The sequence below is a fragment of the Schistocerca piceifrons genome, chromosome 3 (genome assembly GCF_021461385.2).
Source record: "Schistocerca piceifrons isolate TAMUIC-IGC-003096 chromosome 3, iqSchPice1.1, whole genome shotgun sequence".
Lineage (NCBI taxonomy): Eukaryota > Metazoa > Arthropoda > Insecta > Orthoptera > Acrididae > Schistocerca > Schistocerca piceifrons.
Genome location: NC_060140.1, coordinates 423,446,560 through 423,462,403, shown reverse-complemented (window position 1 = coordinate 423,462,403; position 15,844 = coordinate 423,446,560).

Sequence of the window (15,844 nt, the reverse complement as noted above, 5' to 3'; positions counted from 1 at the left end):
ACTGACATCTGACTCTCCATTTCCATTGCATCGAGCACAAGCTGGGCAGCTTTCCCTTCCAGACTACGTGAAGCAGTATTATCCAGCAGAACTCACACCAGTTCTACTCGGCTGGTGTACACAGGTCTGTCCGACGTCCAGCTGAGAACTCCTTCGCTAGAAGTGTCTTCCGTCCGTCTCACAATGCTCGGTGACTCTGGCTGTCCCATCTGCTACCAGCGCTCTTAACACCACTGAGCCAGTGGGATGGCGCTAGTGTCCAGGACAGATCACTTCACGTAAAAAATGTGCCGACTCGCGGCAGAGATCGAAGAATTCTCAAGAGGATACTGGGACACTGAAGATTAAGAGACGGTAAATGTAGAAGAACGAACCAAGCACTGTATATCCGGAGTACCCCTTGGGATCCATTCTTAAAATTTATCAGAGTATGTTGATACACCATATGACAGAATTTCTTGTGAAGAAAACGAAAGTATACTTGATCCAAGAGGCGCAAAGAGATCGGGAAGAAATGAAATAAAGGAAACAGAGTATTACAACAAAAACGCATGCTTTCGTACGTTCCCAGAACAGAATTAGATCCAGGAGAAAAGATAGATGGACATAAGAGCGAAGATGGTTATGAAGTATAAGAATGAAAGATTATAGAAAAGAATAAAGCCAAAAGAAACGAAGCTGGTCTGACTTGAAGTCGTGCTCAAATGGCTGAAACGAAAAGAAAAAAAAGAAGAAGAGCATGAAATATTAGACGAGGAGCGAGGCATTGTTAAGCTTTTAAGAGTGGGCCACAATGTGAACAACAGAAGCAACGTGTGTGTCTATCTCCTTCATTGCTGGCTTGGAAACGCGCTTGTTAAAGGAGTTGTTCTTTGCACATAACGATGGTGGAGATGTACTGTATTACGCCAACTGAAGATGGGTAGAATCCCGAAACGCGTCTTGCCGTAAATAAAGTTTGCAAGAGGAAAGGCTAATTGCTTTTTTGCTCCAATAACAAATAAACACCTTTTCCCCAAAATTTTAATGTGACGGAAATACGGGGGTATATTGCACATAAAAGCCTTCAAAACCGAAAATGAGTTTACAACAAACAGTTCGTAAAAGTGACAGCTTTTCTCCTGAAATTAAATACCGCTTTTACATATTTCATAAGCTTGCTCCATTTGAGTTGGATCAAGATATTTTCCAATCATCAGATATTATATCGATGTGGATTGTGTAATTATAAAACAAAAATGTAGTGTCCAATGAATATATTTATCTTTATTACTGAAAAATACAAAATACGATCGTGAAAACATCGAGAAGTTATAGTCTTTATCGGTGAAATGTAATGACATGTCGTTAAGAAACCACGATAAATATGAAAATGAGGAACAAAGAAAATTAAAATCTTTTCCCTATTTATCACAGGAAAAAAGATCTGTTTCCAATGTAGTAGTGTAGGAATCTTAGCACTCTTTTAGTAACAAAGAAAAAATGCTGAAATTTAAGGTAAGATGTCCTTCACTTATTGTTAAAAGAAACTGTAGCATCAATAATTCCTCGACTCTTTACTGAAACTTCAGCGAATGGGAGACGCGAGGGAGTTACAAACTTGCTGACGCCGCCTAATGCTCTAGTCTCTCAGTCCCAGGCGTTCCGTAGCCGAACAGGCTATACTGCATTTACATCTGAAGACTTTGCGTGACATTCCGACGCTGATGCTTCTGGATGTCCCTTCAGAAAATTTTTGAGTGTTTTCGATGTACGCATGTTGTAAAACTTATATTAATTATATTGCTAACGAATAGGATGGAAGACAGAGCTTCTGCTGGATAAAGAGATTAAACGATTGCAACATAGATTTATTTTTAAATATGAGTGAATTCTTCCGATTTAGTCCTCAATGAACCGTCAGCCGATTTTTCCGCTGCAGCTCCGTTCATCCAGTCGTAAGCAGCAAATGTTATTCTCCTATTTTGTGCTATGACAATACTAATTTTTCAATTTATTACTGGTACGCTGTTCTAGACATCCCCTGAATTTAGTTTTATTTGGAAGAGGTCTTTTCAGTGTCACAAGTACTGATATATGGAGGAGATTACTGGCGCTCAGCGACAAGGTTATCAACGTATTGATATATGAAGCAGATCGAAGATCTGAATAAATAGATGATACTCCTACACAGTCATCTCGAGCATCTAATTCAATATCTTACTCTAGGTTCCTAATACAAGTCGGTCGGTTTCGTCTGAATGACCCCCGCCCCCTGCTCCCTGCGTCCTGTCAGACTCCAGGCGAAGCACCCAGAATGCGTTGCCTCCATATTTAAAACGCGAGGCCTTTGTCGGCTGAGGCAGCCGCCTTCCGCTCGCCCACGCACACGCAATTATCAGCACGATTACGACGCGGAGATGGCCGGAATTCTCTGCGGTGCCGCGTCTGCCCATCCCCTCAGAGGCGCAGTGGCCAAAGAATTCCTCTGCCGTCAGTGACTTACAGCCTGCAGCACCATCCATAATTAACATCAAAAAACCACAACAGCAACTGAAAGTATTGGATTTTTTAATTGAATGACGATATATTTACTACGCTAAATAAACTCCAAAATCTATTTATTTATTCATGTTTGAAATATTATCAAAGCAAATAATGTTTGAGTAAATTACAGATATGAAATGGAAATAATAAATTGCATTTAAAATGGGCTGTATAACTTGGACGGACTACTAAATGCAAATATCAGTTAAATATACACGCACCAGTGGCGTCCGATGGTCTTTGATGTAGGGTATACAGCTGGTTGTGACAATAATGGAAGGTAGGTGAGGTGTACTCACACTGAGCCCTTATACGAGGGCGGGATGACAACTACTGTTTCCGAATTTTTTATGTGAAAACTCTTAAAGTTCTTTTAAATAAAACATATTATTCATTTCTACATATTTATTTCTCAAGATAGTTATCCTGGCTACGAACACGTTTCCCCTATCAAGAGACCAGTTTGTTGATATCGTCACTGAAGAATGTTTGACTTCGTTGACAAACACGCAGCCTTATCCTCTAGTTTCACCGCTTTATCACTATCAACATGAAGTCCTCGAATCTGTTCTGAAAGTTTTGGAAACAGATAAAAATCGGATAGAACCAAGTCGGAACTTTGTGGAAGGTTATCGATGACCGTGAATCCCAGATGTCTCACGCTGAAGGACAGGGTGCTCCATGTGTAGATCAACTCTTCGAATTCGAAATTCGATTAGAGTGCACTGTTTCTCACTCACCCAAACAGCTACGTTACATACCGCCATATTACACGCTAAAATTCGGAGCCCTCTAGCGGCAGAGGGCTGCAATTTTGTACACATGGTTAATAGCTATGTGCAATATTAATACTGTTTGTCTGATTTAAAATGCTTTAAGAGTTTTCACATAAAAACATCGAACTCATAATTATTCACGTCAAGGAGACATCACGGGAATATCGTGTAACACTACTACAGACTTGATTACGGTTTCAGTTCGACAAGTTCACTCAAGACGACTGAGCTCTGGATCCAATAGCTCTACCAAATTGCGAAGATGTTCACTGCTAGGAATCGCTCGCTGTTTCAAACGGCCCCAGATGTTTCCCGTACGATTAAGAACGTGTTATTTAGCGGTTCACATTAGGTGCGGTAGGGAGTCAGCAATAAGGTGCCATAGTGTGCGTCGAAGTAGGAACGCATGCGTACAGTCCTGTAATCACAGCTGGTGTCGTCGTAGAAGTATATTCATCATGAAGATGAGGAAGAAAGAGTAACACTCGGTTACTGGGTAAGGCCTGATTCAAGTTCACCTTGGGCTCGGGTCACGATACGCAAAACACACCTGAAGCATAACAGAATCGCGTCCGTTATGAAATGCACCCTGAACACTCTGCGGAGCACTCAGTTCATTTCTTCATCTAAAAGCAGACGTCTTGGCGGTCCACGTTACACGTCACCAGTCAACTACTTTCCTATTTCTGTGTTATCTACCCTTTCGAAGACGTACTGTGCTGTGTGATGCTATGAACGCTTGAACGCTTGCCTTATCGTGGTACAAGACTCCAGATGTCAATTTCAAGCTCTTACTTTCGCACTGTTCGCTCGAAAATCGGTTGAAATGGACCTGCTTTTACTGATAGCAGCAGTTGCTGTGTGAAACCGATTGTTACTGAAAAGGCGAGCGTCACACGTCTGAGGCCTCTATCGGTTAAGATATATTTACGACAAAATGCCTGCAAATGGTACACCACTGCCTTGTAGACCGTTGTAAACTTTACGTTTTTTGCGTAATCTGTGCCTCTGCTTTCTAGTGATCACAGGCTCCTTTTCCTGTCACACAGTATTTCCATGAGTTTCGAAGTATTATACTTCCACCATCAGGTGGGTTTACATTAGTTAATAAGCCAGGAGGTACTGCATGTACGACAGCTATGCATGTGATGTATATATGACTGGAAATTGGGACTGTGGCCACTGAAAGGCGCTACCGCATGTTACCAAACATACGTACACTGTAACATTTACGACTTTGTCGGCCGTAATACTCAACCACAAGCTTAGCTTCATAATTTAGCTGAGACTGCATTAGCTGATGTCTGACGTGAAGAGTGGAGTAAGATGGTACAGTGGCCAATTTAGCAATCGGATGATCTGACTGGCTGACACAACCGAAGGTGTAGGTATTTTCCCTGTGCCAGACATCAGATTTCTAATTTTCAGTTATTATTATCTTTCCTGGCCAAGAAAAGTCTACTAGTATCGAACATGGGGCTTAATAGGAGGAAGAAATTACTGAGATTATTCGTTTGGAACACAGCATTGTTTAAAGTGAAACACTACCAAAGAATGTTGAAAATGAAGTGGACTGATAAGTTAAGGACTGAGGAGGTCCCCCGCGGAATGGATGAGGAGAGGAATATATGGAAAACATTGATAAGTAGAAGGGATGGGATGCTAAGACATCAGGGAATAACGTGCATGATACTAGAGGGAACTATAGAGGGTAAAAACTGCAAAGGAAGACAGAGACTGGAATACATCCTGCAAGTAATTTGTGAAATAGGCTGCGATTGCTATTCTGAGACCATGGGGTTGACACAGAAAAAGAATTCGTGGCGGGGAGCGTCAAACCGATCAGATAGCTGATGACAAGGAAAAAGGATTTTTTTTTTTTCAAAACTGTAACTCAGATTTAACTGCCAATCATACTAAGCTATCATCCATTCGTTGCAGATTTTATTTCAATAACCTCTTTCAGGAACATTAGAACAATTATCTGCAGACGAAGCACCGTGCATCAGGCGAAGTGATTCATGGCAACCAGCCAGTCGGGAAGGAGGGACAGTATCGCACAGTTCGGTCTAGGGGACGCTTGTTTAAGATCTGAGTCACGTGCCGTACCTAATAATATTAAGAAATAGCAATTCATCAAGCAATTCAGAGGATTGCATAATATAGAGAAGATTAATTCAACTATGGCTTTACTTTTCTGCAATGCATTTAATGTACCAGGATCAGAAGTGTTGCCATGTTGGGTAGTTGCGAGGTCAATGTCACCCTTCCACAGTTCGTGCGGCTCACCCCGTCGGAGGTTCGAGTCCTCCCTCGGGCATGGGTGTGTGTGTTGTCCATAGCGTATGTTAGTTTAATAGACTAAGTGGTGTGTAAACCTAGGGACTGATGACCTCAGCAGTTTGGTCCCATAGGAACTTACCACCAACAATTTCATAAGTGTTCCATACATGATCTTTGACTTCGTAGGTGAGTATTTGTGAAATATCTTGTTAGCAATTTAAGGCTCTAAGTGCTCCTTGTGTTATAAGTAAATTGAAAGCTGAATACTAGTTTAGTAGTATAATGAGCCTTAGCCAACTTACTACTAAATTTCACAGCCTCACATCAACAACAACGGATTTGATACTGGATGGCTACTTCTGCATAGGGACATCTTTAGAAGACATCAGGTTGGTGGACAATTATACAATCTCAGTGTTCTGCTTTTATGTGGCAGAGTACAAATAGCCCTGGCACATGTCTGAATTTCCAGTGCAGATAGGAACAGTTACACGCTATCTGTGGTACCGCAGAGGACAGAATGAATATGCAGAGTGCACGTTGCACTGGACGGTTACTCTCATCACATTCAGTTGCAAAGCATTCAATCGTTACTTTTATTATGATCATACATGGCACCTGTGTTGGGGATAAAACTTTGAAGAAGAGAAGATTTTTAAGTATGTGAGGCTTAAAATTCTTAGCGAGGAAGTGAACTGTGGTTGTACTGTACTTAAGCGGTGAAACTGAGCTGTACTAAACCTGCAACTGAATTTTGCTCTGACTGTGTTTGAACTGTGAAGAACTGCGTAGAATTGTCTTTGAAATGTTGGGACTTGCGCTAAAACAAATTATTATTACATCATCGTGAGAAAAGTGTATGAAAATTTCACTTTCTCGGGCTGTGTGAACCGTCTATATTCACGTACGCAATCCTTGGATTACATGAGCGTTAATGATTCGAAGATTTCACTGTGCAATGAGACCAAGCAACGCGGAAGACAGAGCAATAGAACTACAAGAAGCAGTCGACGCTAGGCACATGATTCAGCAACCGGCAGCACCAAGCAAGACACATCAAGTCGCCAAATGTTGTGTGCCAGCAGCCCTGGTACCGATACATCACGTCAGCACCAATCAGCCAGCACAGGCATTAGAATTTTTCAGTGGTAGCACGCAGATTAAGGCAGACTATAAGTAAGTGTTACATTTGTATGATTTAGTTAAATACGAGTTGTCGCTGCAAGAAGGAACTGAGTAACTTGAAAGTTACAAAAAGTTTTAAATAGTCAAAAAAATAATAATCGGTGTATACCTTTGTCTGTAAAAACTTTGTTAGTCTTTTTCTTTAATTGTGATATAATATGGCGAGGGGAAATGAGATATCCTCAGATAAATAAGGAGACAGTGCAAATGCATAATGGTTTCGATGGTCCTGCAGGTCAGATCCAAGCGATAAGCGGTGAAATCAGATACATTGTTAAAGAAAATGTAGATTCTGTTATAAATTACAACGCTGACAATGAAGATTATGTTGTGTCTCACCGCAGTGACGTGGTAGATTTGAAAGAAGACATCAGAGACATTTCACATGCAAGGAGAGAAAAATTAAATAGGTTAAGCCATGGCATTGTGTCAGATGTTACTTCGCCAAATGAGTTTAGAAGTGAAGAAAATAATACTCTGGGACAAAACCAGAATAAATCTATAGAATTCATTTTGAGATTAATATTAGCAGTGTAAAGCAAATTAGAAGCTGGATCATAAGATGAATTAAAAAAGGAGCTTAAAGAAACTATCGAAAGCTAGATGTGGGGCAAAAAGGACTGAAAGAAACTGCAGATAAAATGAAGAGTAACATCAAGGCACTAGAATAAAGTTTTCGAAACATGAAGCTAAACCTGATAAAATTATCAAGGAGATAGTTGCAGAAATGTAACAATGGATTAAAAATTTTAATCAGTGTCGAAATGAAATATAGGATAACTTCGCTTAATAAATTAAAACCTGCAACAAGAGTCCTGAAGCTCAGAATAGTATAGGTATAAAATAAAAGAGACGATTAGTAAAATCGAGAAAACTAAACTCGGACTATTAAGACACGTAAAGAAAGACACCTACAGCAGCAAACAGAATTAAAATCTGTTACTAATGAGCAGTATAAACTTAGCTACAAAAAAGACGATTGGTAAAATCGAGAAAACTAAACTTGGACTATTAAGACGTAAAGAAAGACACATACAACAGCAAACAGAATTAAAATCTGTTACTAATGAGCAGTATAAACTTAGCTACAAAATATAAGTTGCATGCATAAAAATTTCTCGGTTCACTTGCTGCGTCAAATTCGAATAAAATTCCAAGCTTTTGGTGATATCCACCGGCATCTTCATCAGGGACTGAAACTAAAATGGTTTAAATGACACTGAGCACTATGGGACTTAACTGCAGTGGTCATCAGTCCCCTAGAACTTAAAACTCACTAACCTAAGGACATCACACACATCCATGCCCGAGGCAGGATTCGAACCTGCGACCATGGCGGTGGCGCGGTTCCAGACTGTAGCTCCTAGAACCTCTCGGCCACTCCGGCCGGCGACTAAAACTAAATTTTGTCTTCGTTATTGTAATTTCATTCCCCTCCCCCATATGGGAAGGGGAGAGCTGGCAGTGGCACAGTCCACTGCTCTTCAGCCAAATTGCTTTACAAAAATACAGAAGGGGGAACTCTTATATAAAAGGGGGGATAAAAGGGGAACATAAAAGACACAGTAAATGAAGATGATGGGTGTTAAAATATACACTAATATGGGGACATGCACTGGGGACAGTTAAAATGTCGACATAAAGTTAAAAGAACATAGCTGGCAATTAGAAGTGTACTTAAAAAACACTGGAGGCAAGCACAACTTAAAAGTTGACCACAGTATAAAAATCACACAGAGCGACACACTTAAAAAAACCACTGGAAACGACAGAGCACTCATGAAGAATAAAAATCGCTTGTAGGAACCTAGAACCTACTGAAGGACTGGAGGTTGGAGAGGAGGGTAAAAGAGGGGAGGAATGTGCGGGGGGGGGGGGGGCTGGAGGGGCGGGACGAAGAGGAAACAAACAGGGGCAAGAGGCACACCAAGAGGCAGGATATGTGGGCAGGGTGGGAGATTGAGAGGGAAGACAAGGCAGGAGGGAGTGCAGAGACACAGAAGGGTGGCATGGGATAGAGAAGGGGTGGAGGAAGTGGAAATACCACTCAGGGAAAGGGAAGGGAGCCCTGAGAAGTAGGGGGAGAAAGGTGGGGTTAGAGTTGGTAGGAGGGGTAGATGTCAGGGTGAAGCTCGTCATCTGGGAGGGGTAGGTGCTGGAGGTTGTTGTGGGAAAGGAGGTGGAGGGTGTAGAGATAGAGAGAAGGTGGGAAACAACGGTAAAGGAGGGGCATTGGGCGGGGGGTGGAGAGGAATGGGGACACCAGGTGGTGGGGGGGGATTGAGTTGGCGGGCCATGTACAAGGTGCAAATGTGTTCAAGGGGAAGAAGAACATGGGAAAAGAGGATGAGATTGTAGAGGATGTGCATGGATGGAAGGCGGATACGGAAGGTGAGGTGTAGTGCATGGAGTTCTAGGATCTGGAGGGCTTTATAGAATTTTGGAGAGGCAGAAATCCAAGTGATACTGACTTAAAAAAGGATGGGATTCATCAAGGATTTGTAGGTGTGAAGAGAAGTGGGAGGATGCCGTCCACCTGTCTAGCTGAACAGGAGTTTCAGTAGGTGGAGTCTGTCGGGGGCTTTGTGTTGGATTGTCAGGAGATGGGAGGTCCAGGTGAGGTGGCGGTTAAGGGCGAGGCCAAGGTATATTATGGTAGGAGTGAGGTGGATAGGACGACCATAAGTAGTTAGGTAGAAATTATGGAGATGGAAGTAGCGGGTGGTGCAGCCTATGCTGATTGCCTGGGTCTTGGAGGGGTTGATTTGATTGAAGGAGTGGTTTCACCAAGTGGTGAACTGGTCAAGGTTTGTTTGGAGGGTACATTAGGACCGTTGAAGGGTAGGATAAAGGGCCAGGAAGGCGGTGTCATCAGCAAATTGGAGGAGATGAACGGTCAGAGGAGGTTCTGGCACATCAGCAGTATACAGGAGTTACAGGATCCTTGGGTACGCCGGCAGAGGGATAGAAAGTACGGGAGTTGGAACTGTGGATAGTATCAAAGTAGGTACGAAGGGAGAGGAAGGAAGCAACAAGATGAACGAAACTGATAGGGAGAGCATATGTCTGTAGTTTGAAGAGGAACCCAGGGTACCAGACACAGTCTAGGCAGTCTGGAGGCCAGGGGAAACAAAGATAGCAGAGCAATGGGAGTTAAGCTGGAGGGAAAGAAGGTTGGTTAGGTTAAGGAGCTGGTCATCGGCTGAGAAGGAGGGCGAGAAGCCACACTGGGTAAGGGGAAGGAGGTGGTGCTGGTTAAGGTGGCTGTGAATCCAGTGGGAGAAGAAGGTCTCAAAGATCTTACTGAACATGGAGGTGAGGCAGATAGGACAATAGGAAGAGGTGTCAGAGAGGGATTTGTTGGGTTTAGGGAACAACAGGACACAAGAAGTCTTCCACAGGTCAGGGTAAAAGCCAGTGGAGTAGAGGATGTTGTACAGGGTAGCAAGGACAGCCAGGAATGACGGGGTGACTCCTTGAGGTGGTAGTAGGTGGCACCTTTGTGACCAGGAGTGGTGTTGTGTTTGGAGCAGAGGATGTGTGTGATGTCATGTGTAGTGATAGGGGTGTTGAAGTCTGACGGGGTAACCAGTCCAACCACTGGAAACTAGGGGCAAGTTCAAATGGCTCTGAGCACTATGCGACTTAACTTCTCAGGTCAACAGTCGCCTAGAACTTAGAACTAATGAAACCTAACTAACCTAAGGACATCACACACATCCATGTCTGAGGCAGGATTTGAACCTGCGACCGTAGCAGTGGCCCGGCTCCAGACTGCAGTGCCTAGATCCAGACGGCCACTCTGGCCGGCTAGGGGCAAGTGGTGTGACAGAGGTATCAGTGCAGTCAAGGATGGTGGGGAAGAGGGAGTATCAAAATTGGGACAGTCAGGAATGGAGAAGTTCTCGGTTATGGGGGAAGCAAAATGGTTAGACTTACTGAGGTTGTTAGGGAAGGGGCGACTGTTGTGGATAATAGGCTCGGGCTGGCTCTGAGCACTATGGGACTCAACTGCTGAGGTCATTAGTCCCCTAGAACTTAGAACTAGTTAAACCTAACTAACCTAAAGACATCACAAACATCCATGCCCGAGGCAGGATTCGAACCTGCGACCGTAGCGGTCTTGCGGTTCCAGACTGCAGCGCCTTTAACCGCACGGCCACTTCGGCCGGCTGGATAATAGGGTAATGCAGTGTGGGATGTCTACCAGTAAGGTGGTGGAAGGCTGACCAGTACTTGGAGGAGTTGACAGGGTGGGTGGAGTTGAAGTGTGTGCATGTCTGGCGCCAGTCCCTACATTTCTTTGCTGTAACGAGGTTCTGTATGTGTCGCTGTAATTGCCAGTGTCGTGTAAGTGTATCCCGGTCACGAGTGTGGAGGAAGAAGCAGTAGAGCCTGCAAGATTCACGAAGAAGAAGGACAGTCTGTGGAGGAAGCATAGGTCAGTGTGGGTGGATGAGTTTGGTAGGAATGTCGGCCTCCATAGCGTCAGTAATGGTCTTCTGAGGGAAGAAGGAAGCATTCGTGATGTCAGCAGGACAGTGAAATGTGAGGAGGTGGCTTTCGACCTGTGGGGCAATGGATTCCCAGTAGGCATCCCAGTCAGCACTGCAGTAGTTGTGGACATACTTTGCAGGGGCAGCTGGGCAGGGGGCTGCAGTGAGGCCATAGGTGGATGAGACAGTGAGAAGGACAAGGAGGTGGTCGCTACCAAGGGGGATCGAGGATGATAGACCAAGGAGGTTGGGGGAAGCAAGAACAACATCCAGCATTGAGATACTTTCAGGACCTGTGTGTTGTGGGAGAGGAACAAGGTCACCATGGAGGGTGGCAAGGAACTGATGATACCGCCAAAGGCTGGCAGTGTCACAGCTGTGGATGTTGAGGTCAGTGGCAATCACATAGGCGGAGAAGGTATGGTTAACATGGGAAATGAAGTCATAGGGGTGAGGAGCTGCAGGACAGATATACACTCCTGGAAATTGAAATAAGAACACCGTGAATTCATTGTCCCAGGAAGGGGAAACTTTATTGACACATTCCTTGGGTCAGATACATCACATGATCACACTGACAGAACCACAGGCACATAGACACAGGCAACAGAGCATGCACAATGTCGGCACTAGTACAGTGTATATCCATCTTTCGCAGCAATGCAGGCTGCTATTCTCCCATGGAGACGATCGTAGAGATGCTGGATGTAGTCCTGTGGAATGGCTTGCCATGCCATTTCCACCTGGCGCCTCAGTTGGACCAGCGTTCGTGCTGGACGTGCAGACCGCGTGAGACGACGCTTCATCCAGTCCCAAACATGCTCAATGGGGGACAGATCCGGAGATCTTGCTGGCCAGGGTAGTTGACTTACACCTTCTAGAGCACGCTGGGTGGCACGGGATACATGCGGACGTGCATTGTCCTGTTGGAACAGCAAGTTCCCTTGCCGGTCTAGGAATGGTAGAACGATGGGTTCGATGACGGTTTGGATGTACCGTGCACTATTCAGTGTCCCCTCGACGATCACCAGTGGTGTACGGCCAGTGTAGGAGATCGCTCCCCACACCATGATGCCGGGTGTTGGCCCTGTGTGCCTCGGTCGTATGCAGTCCTGATTGTGGCGCTCACCTGCACGGCGCCAAACACGCATACGACCATCATTGGCACCAAGGCAGAAGCGATTCTCATCGCTGAAGACGACACGTCTCCATTCGTCCCTCCATTCACGCCTGTCGCGACACCACTGGAGGCGGGCTGCACGATGTTGGGGCGTGAGCGGAAGACGGCCTAATGGTGTGCGGGACCGTAGCCCAGCTTCATGGAGACGGTTGCGAATGGTCCTCGCCGGTACCCCAGGAGCAACAGTGTCCCCAATTTGCTGGGAAGTGGCGGTGCGGTCCCCTACGGCACTGCGTAGGATCCTACGGTCTTGGCGTGCATCCGTGCGTCGCTGCGGTCCGGTGCCAGGTCGACGGGCACGTGCACCTTCCGCCGACCACTGGCGACAACATCGATGTACTGTGAAGACCTCACGCCCCACGTGTTGAGCAATTCGGCGGTACGTCCACCCGGCCTCCCGCATGCCCACTATACGCCCTCGCTCAAAGTCCGTCAACTGCACATACGGTTCACGTCCACGCTGTCGCGGCATGCTACCAGTGTTAAAGACTGCGATGGAGCTCCGTATGCCACGGCAAACTGGCTGACACTGACGGCGGCGGTGCACAAATGCTGCGCAGCTAGCGCCATTCGACGGCCAACACCGCGGTTCCTGGTGTGTCCGCTGTGCCGTGCGTGTGATCATTGCTTGTACAGCCCTCTCGCAGTGTCCGGAGCAAGTATGGTGGGTCTGACACACCGGTGTCAATGTGTTCTTTTTTCCATTTCCAGGAGTGTAGATAGTGGCACAGGTGATTGTGAGGGAGAGAGGAATAAGATGCTGAGGAGAAAGTGTTCAGTCAGGTCATTGAGTAGGGGTTGTGGTCAGATGCTTGAGGTGACTACTAGTGACTCCACTTCGGGTGAGTGGAAGGGGGTTGTTGGGGTAAAGGAAATAAGGCGAGGTGTTGACAACATAGTGAGGTTGGAGGAAGGTTTCATTAAGGGTCAAGGAGTCAATGCGGTGCTGGGATAGGGTATGCATGAAGAGGTATTTTTGGTGGGGAGAGAGCGAATGTTTAGGTAGAGGAGACAATACTGTTGATGTGCTAGGAAATGGGAGGGCGGAAGGAAGTGGAAAGAGGAGAAGAGGCTTGCACAAAGGTGTTTAGCTGGGTGAAGGTAAAGTGGACCTGGTTGTGGGAGTAGATGCAGAGGTATTTAGAGGGAAAACAGAGCAGGTAGCAAAGAAAAACTGCTGGAGAGAGTGGGCGCATTGGAAGGGGTGGATGTTCTGCAGTATGATCGTCAGGAACTGGATGTTGTCTTCAGCCGTAGGGGGAGGGTGGAGGGAATTGTTGGGGTGCATGGGCCGGTCGTTGGGAGCAAACACGCACAGAGAGCTCAAGGTTGGAGAGGGGGTTTGGCTTTGCATTTGGAGGAGTATGTGGTGTGGGGTTCTTTGCAGGTGTTGCAGGAATGTGGAGAGGCGAGGTTAGAACACTGCTTAAGGAAGTGGGATGCTTCACAATGGGGGCAGGTGGGCGGGTTCTCGCAGTTTTGGGTGAGGTGGTCATCGTACAGGAGACAGTGCTGGCAGCAGTAGGACTGAGGAGGGGAATGGGACATGTCAATGGGGTGTCAGCAGTTTAAAATCAGGGCTCCCTGTGTGAGGAGGTTATCAATACTGGAGGCAGACTCAATAAAGATATGCATAAGGAAGGTAGCGCCAGAGGAATTGTAAATACAGTGGGCCAAGTGGATACCCAGGGCAGGGTGGTCACTCACTTCTGCCAACTCCTCTGCCTCCTGAGTTTTGTGATCACGACAGTGAGGGTTGGTGGCCAATGAGGGGGTTGATGAGGAGGATGTAAGGAAAGGAGTGATGGATGCATGGGGGCCAAAGATAATATGGGGAAGGTGCTGGAGGAGGTCAGTATGGAAAGGGAGAGACAAGGCTTTGATGAGGACAGAGTCTCTGAGAGGGATAAGTTGGGTCATGGGGACACTGGAGATGTATTTCAGGATTTCAAGGGTGAGGGTGTAGGCATCTAGGATCAGGGTTGGCGACGGTGAAGGTATACAGGGTGGGGGCTGGCTAGGCAGGAGGAGGGGTGATATCCATGGTAGGATCTGAGGGAAGCAGGTCAGATGGTGATTTTTTGAAGGAGAGGGTGGAGGTGAGGTCACCACTTTGGCAGTTGGGGAGGTTTTTTTTGCAGGTATGACCTGGGAGGAGGTGGGAGAGACTGGATGGATGGGGAGGTGGTGGGAGGCAGGCCCCTCATGTGAGGCAGCAGCACTGGGAATGGAGGTGGCGCTCTCTGTGGTGGCTTCCACATTATCCGTCACCTTTATCAGAGAAATTTCCAGCACCTACCCCTCCCAGATGATGAACTTCCCCATGACATTCACCCTCCTACCAAATGTAGCCTGGCCTAATCCCTGCCCCCCCCCCAAGGCCCCCAATTTTCCTCTCCCCACCTTCCCCCTGAGCGGTTTTTCCTCCTTCCCCCTCTGAATCTCTGCACCCCCTCCTCAATTGTTTCCCTCCTCTGTCTTTCCCTCCCTGGCGCCCCTTTCAGCGCGCTCCCCACCTGTCTCCCCCTCTCTTCCCCAGTCTACCACCACCCATCCCCCTTTCTTCCCTTCTCCCTCGTCTTGGTACCCCTGGTAGATCATCTAGATCGTCAGTGTGCTCCATCAGGGTTCAGTGCTATTCTTCAGTGACTTCAAGACCTGTGATTTTAATTGTGTGCTGGACCTGTGCATAGTGTTGCTGCCCTTGACTGTTATGTGTTATGTTGCCCATCGCAACTTTTATGCTCTGGCTGTACTTTGCCTTGTGTTTCTTTTAATTGTCACAGTGTGTGGTTTTTTGTGTACACTTTTCGATTTTTATCACCATTTTTACACCCCCTTTTTACACTATCTTCCATTATGTTTCCCCTTTCATATGTATGTTTTGCCATATTTATTCCTTTATGTTGTTTTAAATGCCTCCCTATTATGTAGTGTCTCTCAGCTGGAGAGCAGCGCCTATGCTGCGGCCAGCCTGCCCCATATGGCTTCCATAAACTTCTCAAGAGTTGGGTCCCCTCAACTTCTAAGTGGAAGAGTATTGTTGCCAGGGTTACACCAGTGGACCAGATTTGCTTATTTAGAAGCTCCTCCCCTTTGCTAGCTGCCACCTGGTGTAATCGTCTGTCGTTGCCTTCACCATGAGCCCTCCCACATCCACTGTCATCTACACCTCCCCCTTCCCCACTTCCACTATCACATCCTGGAGTGCCGCCTCTGGCCTCCATCCTTTCACCTTGCCTTCCCTGCACTCACCCATTCCCCTATCTCCTCCCCAGCTGCTTACCCACACCTCTGCACCCTTCCCCCAGCCTCAACACCCACAACAGCTCCCAATCCTGCACTGCCCACACATATGCATCTGCTGCCACCTCCACTGCAACCCCTCAGCTGGTTGG